The 12,552-nt window shown below is 40.9% G+C and overlaps 1 pseudogene; it reads left to right on the plus strand.

Annotated features, from left to right (window-relative positions):
• The first annotated feature begins 11,975 nt into the window (after positions 1-11,975).
• On the plus strand, positions 11,976-12,312 carry LOC141113759 (BET1 homolog pseudogene; annotated as a pseudogene).
• Positions 12,313-12,552: the final 240 nt, after the last annotated feature.

Here is a 12,552-nt window from a genome sequence, read left to right on the forward strand (position 1 = left end):
TTCTAGACAGGAGTGCTAAAACAAAGCAAATTAATCTGTTTTCTGTAAAATTCATATCTTTTCCGTCATTTGTTTTTCTACCAGTAGTGGTCAGGGGTGGACTAAACATGGGTGCAGACTGTACCACTGCACAAGGGGAGTTAGGGACCCATTTGTACTAGATCAAGATCAAAGGGATTGTGGGAACCCTATCTTCTGTCATGTAGACCCAGGCACTGTTCACTTTTAGGGAAGATAAGAGGCAGGAGGCAACCCTTATGATGCCCCAACTGTTCTCCTGATTTTGTACTATGCAAGTGGTATCAGTCAGAGAGCACCTCCTTCATTTCCTTCTGAACAGCACCAAGTCATACAGAATGCTTCTATTATTTCCCTCTTGATATCATTCAAATTGGTAAGTTCCGAAGATGTTCACGAACACTGTTTGCATACTATGAAATAGAGTTTAGGGCAGACTTTCTCAACAAAGTTTCCTCCAGAAGTTGCTAGGGGTTTCTTGAGCAGTGAGCAATTTCTGCTTCTCGATTAAGTAACCACTGCCACCAATGATCTTTTCCAAATAACATAAACTTGAGTAACAAAAGTACTTTTTTTAATATCATTTTTTTTCTTTCTTTGGCTGTCAGAAGAAGGGAAGCCCAAGTAAGCTCCATTGGCATGACTTAAATTGAGTCCGTAAGCATCCAATCATCAAGGTCTAGAAAGACCACATCAACTATTTGTGGTAACACATCAAGTGTGTTGGTGCAGTACAGTGTCTTTCTTTCTGAATGGCTTCCCAATGCACTTATAATGGATGTGCGTGTGTTGTGCACAACCAAAAACTGGTGCGTGCATAGTGTGAATAGGCTATTAGGGGGAAGGAAGTGAGTCATATGCTACTCTAAAAAACCCTGAAGAACCTTGTATTTTTCCATGCTCCTGGAAACGGAATAGATCATTCCTGAAGCAAAATGGCGGTTAAATAACTAGTCCTCATACACTTTTGTCTCCTGCCACACACATAATCATAAACGCTTGCTTCAGCCCATGTGAAGGTGGATGGAGCCTCCAGACACTGGTAAAACTGGCTTTTTGGAGGAAACAATAGGCAACCATTGTTGCCCCGTGGCTTTACCACACCCAAAGATATGGATCCAGAAGGCCAGATTGGCCAATGAGAAAAATTATTTCCCAGCACAGTTTTTCAGTCCATTGGTACAGCACAATAAATGTCAGCGAAGGAGTTAATACGCCTTGTCACTATTGAAGTACATGCCATTGACTTGCTCCCGGTTCTGTTACCGAGTGATAGATAAGCAGGCCATTATCAGATACTCGTTATCTCAGGTCGCATGTTAAAAAATTACCCTTTGAAAAGGTCTCCTGGAGAATTAAAAATAGATTTTTTCATGACATGTGGACCTTTTAGTCACTTTTCTGTTTGAGTGAAATAGTTTAAGTGAAATGTAAAAGCCTAAAGGAAATGTGCACCTTGTCCTAGGACACATTAGGTGTATAAACACTGAATGTACTCACGACTTAAAACAGTATTAAACCCAAAACAGAAAATGGAATATATTGCAGCTTACCAATCATTAGATGTGGTTATTGTATTTGTTTTCTTTCTTTTTTTTGTTGCTTTTTTCCCTCTGTTTTTACTTGGTGATCTTTCCAGTATCACGCCTGTGGTGGCCATAGACTTAAAGGGGTTGTAAAGGTAAAAATTTTTTCACCTTAATGCATTCTATGCATTAAGGTGAAAAAACTTCTGACAGAACCGCCGCCCCCAGCCCCCCCGTTTTACTTACCTGAAGCCTCGAAAGTCAGCTTCGCGTTCCCGACATCTGTTCCTCCGCTCACCCTGGCCGCTGATTGGCTGCAGTGGATGGATTGAAAGCAGCGCAGCCATTGGCTCGCGCTGCTGTCAATCACATCCGATGACGCGGCGCGCCGGGGGGCGGGGCCGAGTGATACAGCGAGCGGCTATAGCCGCCGGCTGTATCACGGGAGCGCGCCCGCAAGCACTCACCACCGTGCGAGGGAGCTCGCATTAAGGTGGTGAATGCTTGCGGGGAGGAGCTGAAACAGCCGCCGAGGGACCCCAGAAGACCAGGTTCGGGGCCACTCTGTGCAGAACGAGCTGCACAGTGAAGGTAAGTATAACATGTTTGTTATTTTTAAAAAAAAAAAAAAACACCTTTACAAACGCTTTAAAGTGTATCTGTACTTTGTTCATGGAGGGGTAGACAAAAGGTTGACTTTAATAGTGCCACATCAACCCCAACCCCCCCAGCTGCCAATCACCAAACACTGTCATATGGTGGAAAGGAGAGTAAGTCACATGTTTCCCATACAATGAAGTACTGGGCATTTCTTTTTGCTCCTGATGGCTGAGGAGCTAAGGGTAGGTAAGTATGGAAATACTGCTGCTAGGCTGCCATGAAAGTGAACCTATTGCTCTGCACTGCATGTTCACCAATGATGGATGATCACATTTGCAGGTATAATTTAACTATCCTCCAGTCATTCTGTATTGTTTAATATGTATGTTCCTGTCACCAAAAGCATGCTTGATCATGCATGTTTAACTGAATGAAGAGCACATGGGCTGAGACTTCCCAGCTCAAGAGGATAACAGTGATTGGAAAAGAAAGGGTATTGGTTGGGTAACCAAAATTCTGACTTTTAGGGCATGGAAACAATGGAGAGGTAATGAAGAGGCAACAAAAAATAATCATAATATTATTTATTGAAAAAAGTACATAGTATATCACAATGTTCAAAAAAGGTTAAAAACACGAAAAGATCATTTGTACAGTGAGCCCTGAGCCCTCACCGAGAGGCTTCTTCAGGGCACCATCAAGGTTTAGAGATGTAAAATATACAGAGAAAGAGCAAATCTCACTATCTGTAATAAGATATATGTCCAATAAAATCAAAACAAAAAACATAAACATTGCATGAACATATTGAATCATATTAAATTAAAAAGCATATGTTTCCACGAGAAACCACAGGAGACATAGACATCAACAAAAAAGATACCTTCAAATGGAACTAGGCCTCCTGTACAGGTTCGCTACAATCGGAAGGTTTCCAAAGATGTAGGATATTTACAGTAAACTGTAAAAAAAGAGAGGGAGGTTGGGGGGTGAACAAGATGCAATTGATTCTCATGGCTAATGTACCAAGCAATAGATGCTAAAAGTGGCATAAGGGACAGAAAATTACCTACTTTATTTATAGCCTTTCAATGTAATTCTGGCAGGGGCAGGGACGTGTACATCTTCGGTTCAAAAATTAAACAAAAGGCATTAGGAGTGTTTTCCCCCCTCTTTTTATAGTGATTGGAAAAGGTTGGATAGATCCTGCTTATTAGGAGAGGGAAACAGTAAATAAAAAGGTTGGATGGATCCTGCTTGTTAAGAGAGGGTAACAGTGATTAGAAAATGTGGGATGGATCCCACTTACTAGGAGAGGTAACAGTGATTGGAAAAGGTTGGATGTCCACCTCTTATGAGCAGAGGGTAACAGTGATTGGAAAAGGTTAGATGGATTCCACTTATGAGGAGAGGGTAACAGTGATTGGAAAAGGTTGGATGGATCCCATTTATTGGGAGAGGGAAACAGTAACTGGAAAAGGTTGGATAGATCCTGTTCATTAGGAGGGTCTAACAGTGATCGTAAAAGGCTGTATGGATCCCTCCTATTAGGAGAGGGTATCAGTGATTGGAAAAGGTTGGATAGATCCCACTTATTGGGAGTGGGAAACGGTGATTGGAAAAGGTTGGCTAGATCCAGTTTATTAGGAAAGGGTAGTACTCATTGGAAAAGGTTGGATAGATCCCACTTATTGGGAGAGCGAAATGGTGATTGGAAAACGTTGGATAGATCCCGTTTATTAAGAAAGGTTAGTACTGATTGGAAAAGGTTGGATAGATCCAACCTATTAGGAGAGGGTAACAGTGATTGGAAAAGGTTGGATGGATCCCACCTATTATGAGAGGGTAAAACTGATTGAAAAAGTTTAGATGAATCCTACTTATTGGGAGAGGGTAACAGTGACTGGAAAAGGTTGGATTGATCCCGTTTATTAGGAGAGGGTAGTAGTGATTGGAAAAGATTGGACAGATTCAACTTATTAGGAAAGGGAAACAGTGATTGGAAATGGTTGGATAGATCCTGCTTATTATGAGAGCGTAATACTGATTGGAAATAGTTGGATGGATCCCCCAAAGACAAATACATTTCTGCTGCTGCTGCCTATCAGCGGCTGCAAAGGGGCACTTGGCTGACAATCACTAAGTACAATCAGCAAATCTCAGGAATATCTAGCCTAGCTCCAAATTTCAGGGGTCACTACCTAAAATGGAAAATAATTGTAGTTAAAAAATGATATATACTTATATTTTTTAATCATCCACTTTAGGGTACAGAATGCTTCAAAGAAAACTCCTGATTTGTTAAAAATTAAATAATTTTTAGATCCTACAGTACTCGCTGAAGTGCAGTGATCTGAAGGAGGCGGGAGGGGCTGGCTCAGGCTTCCAGCGGGAGCCTGTATTGGGTATTCTGTTTAGCCACCATGCCCCCCGACCAAACAAAGCCTGCCTCTTGCACACATTTCCTTGCAATTACAGCTTGGCTCTTGAACACACCCCCCCCCCCCCCCCCCACACACACACACACAAGCACAGCCTGCCCTTGCTTTAGGCTCAAAAGTTTGCACAGTGTCCTGTAACCTCCCCCCACTATCAGGAAGAAGAGATGCATAGTCACATGACAGTACTTTTTAACCTTTTAAAAATTATTAGAAAGATAATTTCTTAGGAGAAAGAGGGCATAAAGAGGAACTTTCCATTTAAGGTGAATTTTTGCTTTAAGGTAGTATGCAACAGACAGCTTCTGACTTTAAGATCCTCCACCCAAAACTTTCATAAAAATATGGAGCAGAGTTATACTACCTAATCGTTTCTCATATGTTGTGATAAAATGTCTGAAATTGAGATCCCAGATCTTCACATCCAATGCAGCCATGAGAAGGGGGTTCAACTCTCCTGGATGTGTGATTCTTGGGATATTTTTGGATGTGCATACAATAGAAGAAGTGGAAACAGAGCAAGAAACTATTGTAATGCAATAACATTTTGGGAGACATAAGAAGCCAGTGGGCGACTAAGCCCAGCACTTGTAACTGAAATTTCACGTTTTGGTGGACTGACCCTTTAACTACAGGTGGCACAAAGGATATGGTGGTGGTACACAAAGAACTATGGGAAACACTGAATTACAGAAATGCCAGTCACCACAGACTTAAAGTGCAACTAAGCACCACAAACCAAAGACACTATTTATTCATTTGTAATATTCAAACCAAACTCACTCATGAATCCATTCCTCCAAGCTTTATTTTGTTGAGAAATCACTTTAAAAAAACACTTCAATACCATTTTTTGGCCATGACCATCTTGAGTAAGGGCAGATGATTCATGTACCTTTTACTTCCTGGAATCCATCTCCCCTTAGCTCAGACATGCAGGCAGGGAGGAGGGTGTGCTTAGGTAAGAAAACTTCTCCTCCCCTCCTGAAGACTCCTGAGATGTATGACATCATTTGCCTAGGCCAGAAACCAGAAAGAAACTGAAGAAATGTGAAAAAAAAAAGTTCAAAACAAGTAAATGTAAAAAACTTTCCTAAATAGTTACTAAGGATAGCAGCATAAGGACCTAAGAGTTGCTGGAGTTTCACCTTGGATATATTTATGCCTAGCTACAATATTGGGCTCATAGCTGTTTGTTGCAATGCATTGTATTCAATTGAATGAGCTACCAACACACCAGAATAGACAAAAAATCAGACACGCGCCATTTCTTCTGACAATGAATGTGCAGTGTGGTGTGCTGGATTAATTTTCCGGGTAACCATTGACAATGGATGACACTGCAACATGTTAATGCATGGAACATGTGTTGACCTATATGGCAGTAATGCATGTTACCACAACACAAATGCATGACTGGGTGCTTAAAGTCAGGTGCACATGGGCATGGCGGTTCACAGAACAATATAATACACAGAATCCTAGCAATAAATTAACAAAAAGTCTAAACTGTTTCATCAATTTATGTTGGGTTGATGCTGGATACATTTGCAAATATATGTGAAGCCGCACTTCCGTGTCAAGGTCCCACTGCAAAGTGCAGTCCCTAACTCTACTCTAACATTGTTTCCAAATAGAGCCATACAGACCAAGAAATACGAGGTTTTGGTTGCATACATCTGCAATCATATGTGAAAACACCTTGCCTGGTCTAAAACATTCCTGAGAAAAAGTACCAGCCTCCAACCTCCCCTCATAGGCGGTCCAACGCACGCATACAGAAAAGACAACCAGCCTCCAACCTCCTCTCATAGCCGGGCCAACGCACACATACAGAAATAACAACCAGCCTCCAACCTCCCCTCATAGGCGGTCCAACGCACGCATACAGAAAAGACAACCAGCCTTCAACTTCCTCGCATAGCCAGTCCAATGCACACCTACAGAAAAGACAACCAGCCTCCAACCTCCTCTCATAGACAGTCCATCGCATGCCTACAGAAAAGACAACCAGTCTCCAACCTCCTCTCATAGCCAGTCCATCGCACGCCTACAGAAAAGACAACCAGCCTCCAAACTCCCCTCATAGCCAATTCCAGTGCACAACTGCAAAAAAGACTACTGGCCTTCAACATCCCCTCATAGCCAGTCCAATACACACCTGCAAAAAAAGACTACCAGCCTCCAACCTCCCCTTATAGCCGGTCTAACACATGCCTGAAAAAAAAAGTACCAGCTTCCAACCTCCCCTTTTAGCAGGTGCAACGCACGCCTGCAGCTAAGACTACCAGCCCATCAGTGCCACCCATCAGTGCCTCCTCACAAGTGCCCATCAGTGCAGCCTATCAGTGCCCAACAATATCCATCAGTGCCGCCTCAGCAGCGCACATCAGTGAAGAAAATTTACCTGTTTTCAAAATTTTATAACAAACTATGAAAAAGGTTTTTTGTTTTCAAAATTTTCAGGTCTTTTTTCATTTATTTAGCAAAAAAATTAAAACCCAGTAGCGATTAAATACCACCAAAAGAAAGTGCTATTTGTGTGAAAAAAATTATAATTTTATTTGGGTTGCATGTGCAACAGTGTTGATTGAGCATGCAATTGTCATTCAAAGTGCGACAGCGCTGAAAGCTGAAAATTGGCCTGGGCAGGAAGGGGGTGAAAGTGCCCAGTATGCAAGTGGTTAAAATGTGAAAAAGTACCTAAAGCGCCATCTGCTGGTTAAGAAGCAGAAAGCAAAATATTAAATCTACATATTTAATGGTACATTTTGTACAGATATAAAATAGATAAGTTATTGCAGCTCTGTGATAAATAACACTTAATTAATATATTTTGAATTTGATGCGGTATCAGTCTTTTACTGTACAGCAGGGCTTGAGTGTCAGTGGAAAAAGCAGCATAAGGAATCCGTGGGTTCATGTGATGACAAGAGGCACGCTGATAGAGAGATAAAGAGGAGCGATAGAGAGATGCGCTCATCTCTGTGCTCCTTCTCCATTCACTGTCCAGTCACAATCTTGGACGGGTCCTGGACTAACTGGGCTCAGAGGAAGTGGGTTAAATGATGCTGGCTGGAAAACTGAGGACATCTAGTGGCAACGAGAAGAACTACAGAAGATAGCTCTTGATTGGAGAAGAATATCGCATCAAAAGCTGCTTTTTATTTTATCTTTTAATAAACTATATCTTTTGATTTGTATAATTTTATTTTTTCAGTCTCAAGCATAGTAAATAAACAAAAATGAAGCACAGAATTACTATACATCCCATTTAAATCTTCACAGCTGGCACCTATAAATAGTTCATGTTCCCTTTAAGTGCTGAACACTTACATCAATTAAATACACAATTTCAACTGAGGCAGAGGGATTTGTTAGAAAAGAGGGATAATAGATAGCTGCAAGGCCACAGGTGATTCAGTGGATTGGTGGAAGGAAAGTAATGAGATTTTTAGGACTCCAAACTGCATACCAAAGATAATGGAATGAGCCCTGAAGAGTCGATAGGCAGCATGTTTACTGGTATGGCCCTATAGCGTTGTTCCTCCGCCCTCCCTTCATGTAGATCATGACGTTTTACTGATATCTACTAAACGGTAATAGGGAGCACTGGGAATGGTTTGATAATTACTGAGCCTAAAATAAACTCGTCTCTAGTGACTATATTATATCTAGTACTTGAGATACGAGATGGGAGAGAAATAATATGTTCCATACTGGAGCAGTCATTTTCTTTCTTTTCTTTTTTTTTTTTTTTAATTATACATCCCAAAATCCATAACCATGTTCAATATTTTTTTTCACATAAGAATGAAATATGTCCATGAATTGTTATGATGGTACATTTTTTATAAAATTACAGAAAGTTTGCTCTTCTGTGGGTTCCCAAATTGATGGTAAAATTAAAGGCGGCTTGTTCCCGCCAGAAGTGACTCTGCCTTAAAGGAAACCTGCACTGGGAGCTATGTAAACTGCCTCTGGAAAATCCTAGTTGCCTGGCATTCTTTGGTTTCCATAGTTTCAAGTCATGGACCTGGAAAGAGAAGGGAAATCAGGAAAATCATAGTGAAGTCAGGAACTCTGATCTGCATACCTGTTCACATCCTTGGTCTCTACTTAGAAAGCAGTAAAACTGTTAAAGGCTTTTTGAATAAAAAATAAAAATAAATGAACCCATATTGCAAAAAGAAAAAACGTGCATTTATTTTTTTATGCATTGGAGCACACAAAGCATTGCAACCATGGTCAGTGGATCATGGATGCAATGCACAGGCTCCTGTAGACCAAAGGTCCATAAAACCGGCTGTAGACCGGTGCCGGCCCATGGCTTCATGGGGGCCAGGCCATGTGACAGGGGGTGGGCAGTGTGCAAGGCTTAATGTTCATTGGCGGCCACTTGCATTGCTGCCTGGGGCTCCGCATCTTGACGGTGGTGGGGGGCCTGCTGTGGCCTGCACGTATGGGGGAGTCCTTGTGTGGGTTTAGTGCGCTGCCACCCTCCCACTGCCAGAGGGTGCCTCCCCTCCCCTTCTCCCACTAATTCTACTCACTTGCCTCTTTATTTGCATCTGTTTGACTAACCACATGAGCCCTATTTAATATTGAATTACGCACATGCAATCAGCCAAACAGAAACAAAAAAAGATTAAAAACATATTTTTTTCAATAATAATATTTTTTCATATTAATATTTTTTCAATAATAATAGATTGTGGTTATGAAATCAGCCGGATACAAATAAAGATTTAAATCTTTGACTGACCACATAAGCACAATCTATTATTATAGAAAAAAATATGTTTTTAATCTTTATTTGCATCTGTTTGGCTAATCACATGAGCCCTATTTAATATTATTATTGTAATCAGCCAAACAGATATAAATAAAGATTAAAAACATATTTTTTTCAATAATAATATTTTTTTCTATAATAATAGATTGTGCTTATGTGGTGCTGATTTCATAACTGCAATCTATTATTATTGAAAAAATATTAATATGAAAAAATATTATTATTAAAATATATGTTTTTAATCTTTTTTTGTATCTGTTTGGCTGATTGCATGTGCGTAATTCAATATTATTAATAATATTCAATAGGACTCATGTGATCAGCTAAACAGATGGAAATAAAGATTTAAAAAATATTTTTTTTTTTCAATAAGTTTATTTCACCAGTAGTATCACCATGCATTTTCCTGAAGAAGCCTGAAGAGGCGAAACATGTTGAATAACATGCGTGATGAATGACATTATATGACTGTACGGTATGCTTTTAATCTAAAAACATTTTTTTGCAATTGAATCAAACTTTGTAACAAATAATTTGTATACAAAATATTTCTCTGTGTATTTATGTGTCCATGCACCTGAAAAGCCCCATACAGTATTTCTCCCATTTTCCTTTAGTGCTTTGTCAAGGTGAGTGAATAACTTAGGCTTTATGTACACTGCTGCTGGTAAACAGATGTTTAGGAGTAGTTGGGTGTTTCTTTCAGCTGACCCTGATCTCTCCTCTAAGTTATCTTATCAGTACATGTACACAGGGTTGTTTCTAGTAGTTTCTAGGCAGTTGTGTTTATAAGCATTTTTTGGAAAGCAAAATAATGCTTTCGGGACGGGACAGAAATAAATCAAAACATTTGAAACGCTAAATGACTTTAACAGCTTGTAAATGCAGCAACTCGTGTTCAGCTACGTTTCGTTTACAGGCGTTTTTAATGGAGATACATTTTGACATTTGAAAAAAAAAACGTTGGTTACTATCTGTCAAGGAGAGGTTTTAAAACGTCCCGTGTACATTAAGCCTAAATGTTGGTATCCTGTAGGACAGGTGTTGGGAGTAGTGCCCTTTATTTGTTTGTTGGTTATTTGTTTATTTGTTGCTCCTCCTCTGGTGATGTAGTGGGTGAAGTCTATGTCCTTCAAATATCAGATGTGGTTGGGGCCTGGCAGTTTGGGTATGATAACAGGTTATGCCTGACCAACATTAAGTAAGTCTGTGGCCTGTGGGAGAGAGCCCACTGCAGGCCAGGATATGGATACTGAAGGGAGAAGGTTGGAGAACCTTGGCCACCCCTGACCTTTGCCTAGCAGGTCTGTGGCTCAGTTTAGGATGACCTTGGGGCCTAGGACCGAGGAACACCTTGTGTGTGTAACCACCTTTGGGGTATCACTGGAAACAACTTAGAAAATGGCTGGATGTGTGTGCCTGATTAATGCAGTAAAGCGTTGAAAGACATCTGCACTGGACATTCTTTATTCTAATTTCCAGGTAATAGGGTTTAAGCTGGGAAAATAGGGGAAGGCAGACTTTAGGCCAAGAGATTGAGTGATACAAGATGGCGGGGTATCTCCAAAAAGGCTGGTACGTGACTCCCACCTGGAGAAGAATATGGACAGGATCTAGGTCAGTTTGGCTTGAACCGCTTTCCACTCCAGGTCCCTTACACAGGTGTGACCAGTTGTGTGGATCTAATATTAAAAAAAGGAAAAAACTAACACCGCTGATACCTACTTTTCCTTATCTCTGCGCTATGGTGTTTAAATTTCAACCGCAGGCACAGTGTAAAAACTAAATACTACAACAAATTATTTCACATGTTATGTGTATATCAGCAGCCGCTTAAACAAACAGATCAATTGCTCTAATAAGATAAATACTTCCCAATACTACACAGTATCAAGCAATTCATCAAAAGCAGCGTTCCTGTCACTATTTAAAATGACTGGCTAACAAATGTCTGTCGATATAAGTGAACAAAGAGCAACAATAGGGGTAGCAGGTGGTGATGAGAAGGATTCCAAAGTAGACACAGGTGGTAATCTTAGTATTGTCTGTAAAACGTGCACCTTTCACCAGATTCCTCAAGACAGTGTGCCACACTCCCCTCTGGGGTTTAAACTCACCGAACCGCTGTAATGCACAAGCCTCAACAGATATCCAGATGCTACCATCGTGTGACATTGTGTGGAGGTAGCATCTGGATATCTGTTGAGGCTTGGTTCGGTGAGTTTAAACCCCAGAGGGGAGTGTGACACACTGTCTTGAGGAATCTGGTTAAAGGTGCACGTTTTACAGACAACACTAATGCCCTGTACACACGATAGGATTTTCCGACAACAAAATCCATGGATTTTTTTTTTTTCCGACGGATGTTGGCTCAAACTTGTCTTGCATACACACGGTCACACAAATCTTGTCTGAAATTCCAAACGTCAAGAACACGGTGACGTACGACACGTACGAAGAGCCGAGAAAAAAGTTCAATAGCCAGTGCGGCTCTTCTGCTTGATTCCGAGCATGCGTTGAACTGTGTGCGTCGGAATTGTGTACACACGTTTGGAATTTACGACAACGGATTTTGTTGACCGAAAATTGAGATCCAGCATGGACCGGGATGGGATGAAGCATTGGGACGGCCGCCCAGAGATGAGCGGCTACAACGTCTATGAACAACAGAACGATAGGCTGACCGAGAGCATCCGCCTCAAAGCGAACGCCCTGAAGTCACTTTCCATTGATATTGGTACAGAAGTGAAATTCCACAATAAATTACTGGGAGAGATGGATTCAGACTTTGACTCCACAGGCGGTATCCTGGGCTCCACAATGGGCCGACTGAAAGCGCTCTCCAGAGGCAGCCAGATCAAACTTCTGTGCTACATGATGCCTTTTGCTCTCTTTGTCTTCATTGTCATTTATTGGTTTGTGAAGCTTAGGTGATGATTTTTGTATATATTTTTATATATTGTGCCACTGTTGTAAAAAAAGAAAAAAAAAAAAAAAAAAAAAGGAAAATTTGAGATCCAGATTTCAAATTTTGTGTGACGGAAATTCCGATGGAAAATGTCCGATGGAGCCTACACACGGTTGGAATTTCCGACAACAAGCTCCCATCGAACATTTTCCGTCGGAAAATCTTATCGTGTGTACGGCGCGTAAGGTTACCACCTGTGTCTACTTC

Source organism: Aquarana catesbeiana, linkage group LG12, assembly GCF_042186555.1.
Source record: "Aquarana catesbeiana isolate 2022-GZ linkage group LG12, ASM4218655v1, whole genome shotgun sequence".
Lineage (NCBI taxonomy): Eukaryota > Metazoa > Chordata > Amphibia > Anura > Ranidae > Aquarana > Aquarana catesbeiana.